General features: G+C 36.8%; 1 pseudogene; it reads right to left on the bottom strand.

Annotated features, from left to right (window-relative positions):
* Positions 1–3,208: 3,208 nt before the first annotated feature.
* LOC100971142 (probable C-mannosyltransferase DPY19L4) lies at positions 3,209–4,824 on the bottom strand (annotated as a pseudogene).
* Between the last annotated feature and the right edge of the window lie 474 nt (positions 4,825–5,298).

Here is a 5,298-nt window from a genome sequence, read left to right as displayed (position 1 = left end):
CACTTTAAGTTTGTGGGCAAGTCTGAATGGTTCCTTCAGGGAGCCCAGTCGGCTAGGCAGGAAAGATGCCTCTTAGTTATCTCTAGCCTCTGGCCTGAGCCATTTGGGTGTGGTGCTCTATGTCTAATGCTTAGGCCGCAACCTTTGCTGTGTTGTTCCTGTTAGAAGGGTGAACATGGACTACTTTAATCCTAGAATATTTTTAATAACATATGCATAAATTATGCAAATATATCTTATTTTTAACATTTTTTCAGATCGATTTTATTTAAGAAACAAGTCGACAGAAAGAAGTAAAAGCAGCTTACGAATATGTCAAAAAATAAAAACCACCAAACCTAACTCAGCATATTTAGATTATATAAGTCAATAAAAATTCAATTAAATATTTCACGCTAAATAAAAAGTAGGGTGTTCTATTTCCCCTTCAATATATGGAAGATGACTTTTAAATTACATTGTTTTACATCCTCTAATCACAAGTACTACCATGTGACTATTCACTAGGTGCTTAGATAACTATGGTAATATTTTCAAAAGGCTTGACGTGAAATACTAGTGACCCACGGCTCAGATGTACAGAGTCAACCTGAAGCACATCGTCTGCAACTATCTTAATATAGTTTAAAAAAATGTGTCTAAGAGTGAAAAGAGAAAGACTGAAATTAATCTGTCAGATATATGAGATCACCATCAAACAATTCTTTCTCTTTCTTTCTCCCTTCCTTCCTTCCTTCTTCTTTTCTTTCTTTCTTTCTTTCTTTCTTTCTTTCTTTCTTTCTTTCTTTCTTTCTTTCTTTCTCTTCCTTCCTTCCTTCCTTCCTTCCTTCCTTTCTCTCTTTCTTTCTTCTTTTATTTGAGACAGTCTCATCCTGTTGCCCAGGGTGGAGTGCAATGGCGTGATCTTAGCTCACTGCAATCTTCACCTCGCATGTACAAGTGATTCTCCTGCCTCAGTCTCCCAAGTAGCTGGGACTACAGGCACCCGCCACCATACCCAGCTAATTTTTTTTAGTAGAGATGGGGGGTCTCGCCATGTTGGCCGGGCTGGTCTCGGACTCCTGACCTCGTGATCTGCCCGCCTTGGCCTCCCAAAGTGCTGGGATTACAGGTGTGAGCCAACGCAACTGGCCCAAACAATTAAGTTCCAAAAGAGCAAAGCATCCTAGAGTTCATCTAAGAATGCATGTACTTCTATAATATACGTATAACAGAAAATAAAGACAATAAGGAAATGCTCCCTTCTAAGGCAATAAAGTACTGAAAATGTAATTTTTGCAGCACTCTAACAAGTGAAAATTTTGAAAATCTGTTCACTGAGCAGGAGCACAAGGAAAAACTAAACATGTATCTCAATTTATTAAAATGACACATCCATAGGCTACATCTATCCTGAATCTCTTTATAAGGCCAGATTAAGTATTTTAAAGTTTCTCTTAATAGATGATTAAAAATACAAAAACATTTAACTTAAAGGAACATAGAATTTAGACTGTGAAACCATATTGTAAATTTTATTAAAATCGTCATTTTTTCTTAATGTTGAAGACTGCATCAGTTTCATAAACAACATCACTCGTGTTTTATAATAAATACATCTGTATGCAGAGGTATGTTTAACAGCATCTGCCTGTATCTCCAGAAATTGTTGCTCATTTTAGAGCACATATTTTTATTCTGATAAAGATTTAATGTTTTACTTAATAATTCAGTAGAAAACATGAATAAATTGTATACCCAATATCAATATTTTTCTAAAAACCTGAACAACACTCTTCTAAATGTCCATTTAAAAATATAGATAACAGTTATTGTTTTATCATTATCAAATTGATATCAAATTAATAGGCATAAGTGAAAAAACTAATCACTAGACAGTCATAAAATATAAAATGCAATAATATTGTGCACTTTGTATTACTAAGAAAGTGTTCACTTATATAAGCAGCAGATGATGAAAACATTATCATGAAAATTCTGGATATATCTTTATGTACATCCTTAAAAATCACTTACCTTTATATAATTTCTATTTTAATTTAAATCTCACATATTTTCAGCTAACATTTAAATTCGTTTTATATTGTAAAACTTCAGCTGTTATAAATCATGAAACACTTTCAGAAACTTGTTTAAAGGTAGGAATAATTCTTTCTAGTAAAGAATTATGTCACATTACATATTTGTTAAATGTTATGTTTGAGAAATACATTCTGACCTTGAATATATTCAAATTAAAGATCAATATTATAATGGAATGAAGATTTTACAGGGAAAATATTGCAATCAGTAAAAGCACGAAAGACCATGTAGTAGTGTGTACAGAGTTGTTTCCTTCCGGTGGGTTCTTGGTCTTGCTGACTTCAGGAATGAAGCCACGGACCTTTGTGGTGAGTGTTTACAGCTCTTAAAGGTGGCAGGGACCCAAAGAGTGAGCAGCAGCAAGATTTATTGTGAAGAGCGAAAGAACAAAGCTTCTACAGCGTGGAAGGGGACTCGAGCGGGTTGCCACTGCTGGCTGGGGTGGCCAGCTTTTATTCCCTTATTTGTCCCTGCCCACATCCTGCTGATTGGTCCATTTTACAGAGTGCGGATTGGTGCATTTACAATCCTTTAACTAGACACAGAGCACTGATTGGTGCATTTTTACAGAGTACTGATTGGTGTGTTTACAATCCTTTAGCTAGACACGGAGTGCTGATTGGTGCATTTACAATCCTTTAGCTAGACACAGCGTGCTGATTGGTGCGTTTTTACACAGCGCTGATTGGTGTGTTTACAATCCTTTAGCTAGACAGAAAAGTTATCCCAGTCCCCACTCGACCCAGGAAGTCTAGCTGGCTTCACCTCTCAGTAGGAAGGAAGACACTTGTTTGGAATATTGCAGAATGGTAGATATCACATTTTATCAAAGGACAGTAATGCTTGATCTTCTATTTCCCACAGAACTCTGGATCCAGTTAAGAGCAGGAGGGGGAAAGAAGCAGCAATATTTCAAATGTCCATACTCTAACCTGCAAAAGACACTGAGTAGGTGGAAGAAAACTGCATTTTACTTCAGGTAGTCTTTGAAATGAAAGCTCTGTTATTTTTCAAAATTGGAAGGATATCACAGGGTTGATTTTATATACAAAGTAGGATCTGATCCAGTAAGCTCTAGTGAAATAATTCACATATGGAGAAAGTTAATTTTGACCTCATGACAAAATCACCCATATTTTGAGTAGATTAGCCTGTCACCTTCTTTGCAAACCACCAACAATATTGGGTATATGGTTCTTAATTGAAACCACTTGAAAAGTGTCATACAAAGTTAAGGAAAACATACACCAAATGCTGCTAACATACACACATAAGGAATCCAGATGTACTTCAAGCCTTCTATAACCATCACAAGAGAATCCAATAAAATAGTGTGAATTACATGATAAATTATTTCTGGACATTCTCCAATTCATCCGTCATGAAGAATAACAGTTTCTGTCAGGAATTTAGTATTAATACTCCTAAAAATAACTTGCAGTATAGAAAGAAAACAAATAATTAACACTGGAATATAGAAATGTAATAAAGAAGATTGTCAATTGCAAAAAAAAAAAAAACAAAAAACGTCTTGAGAAGGTGCCTGCAGGGAATCTTGACAGAGGAGCTGAATAACTGTAAAATTCTTAGTCATATTTAGTCCAAATTTTACTTCAAGGAATTTGAGCATGTGCCCATTTTCTTTGTGCTGGACAAACATCTTCATTATAATATTCAATGTCACTGTCAGAGTACACACCAAGTAAAAATTAATCACTTTCATTGTTTTAGCTACAAAAGTTTCTTTCTTCGCATTCAGCTGAAGGCACTTAGCAATCATTAAGGCTGCTAGTAAACTTAACAAAGGAAACACCAGTACACCTGGATTCCCAAACTGCAGTAAATATCCCAGAAAGAGAGAAAATATGTAGATTTTATAAACTTCATAAACCTTGTCACTTTGCTCCAGCGGCAAGATATCGAGCAGGAATAGAGACACTGCTTGAAGAAACAGGAGATAGCGGCCGTACCCCACATCATCATAAATATGTAAGTTGAAGCACTTATCAACAAGTAGCAAAACTCCTCTCCATAAGTATTTCAGTTGCTTTTTAAATAGCCTGTAGGGGCAGCAACTTGGCATGCAAAATATGGTAGTGCCCAGTCCTCTCTTAAAGGAATGGGGTATTCTATTCTTGTTGTATCCACCCTGTTAAAAATGAGGCATGCAACAGTAAGCATTCCTGTTAGCCATGTTCCACTCATAAGCCAACTTGTAACAAATAATGCAGTAACATATTCTTTGGAATCCAAAAACAGCGCCAATATAGAAATACACTGGCTCAATAATCTCGTTGCTACCAGTGGCTTGACATAAAACACTGGCAATAAGTTCTGGATATACAGACATTTGCTGCACTGCATGTATAGTCTTTGGAGATACAGTTTTGTTATTGTGTGCCAGTTCATAAACACCTCTTTCAAATGAAGGTGCTCTTTATGATAGGTCTAATAAATGGCACTGTCACCCTGAAACGTGACTCCCCGTTCAAGCTCGTTTTGGAGCTCTTTCAGGAATTGGAATGTCATTGATTGTTCTCTTCTTTAGCGGATTCCTTATTTTCTGAAGACTTTGGCCTTTTTTCTTTGGCGCAGCTCTGCAGTTGATCTTTCTTCCTCTGCCCTCGTCTCCGCGGAGGCCGGGACATCCCTCCGGCTGCAGCGAGGCAGTAGTCTCCCTCCCTCTGAATCTCCGAACCCCTCAGCCTCTCCGGGTCCGCTCCTGGCCGCCGCCGCAAACATACCTTTTAATCATTGTTTTCCTAGTAATAAAAATCTTACACAAAAGCTAAACGAAATTTTATGCAATTCCCTGGTTAATGTTTCTTGATGACATAAGTTGCTCCGTATATACTTACCTGAGTGCAGCTAACCTTGTTACACTGGAACTCGATCTTGACAGACAGCCAAAATACATTATCTTATGATCTTCTTGTGGAAAATGGTAGTTTCCTGCTTTGATTTTTTTTTTTTTTTTTTTTTTTTACCAGACCGGGGTGAGGCTTTATACCCTGAACTGTTCTTGTAAAGTTTTTCAGCTGATAATCACGGGCCTTAATTCTGGTGATTGTCCTGTGCTAATTTGATAATGAAACAGAGAACTCAAGGAAGCTTCTCCCAAAGGGCTTCAGAGAAAAGAGATTTTCCCAATATATTAATGTCTTAAACACACGTACACACACACGCACAGTTTCTAGTTAAATAACTTTGAGAAAC

This window comes from Pan paniscus, chromosome 6 (assembly GCF_029289425.2).
Source record: "Pan paniscus chromosome 6, NHGRI_mPanPan1-v2.0_pri, whole genome shotgun sequence".
Classification (NCBI taxonomy): domain Eukaryota; kingdom Metazoa; phylum Chordata; class Mammalia; order Primates; family Hominidae; genus Pan; species Pan paniscus.
Note: the sequence above shows the minus strand (reverse complement) of the source record. Positions and strands in the feature narration are given on the sequence as shown.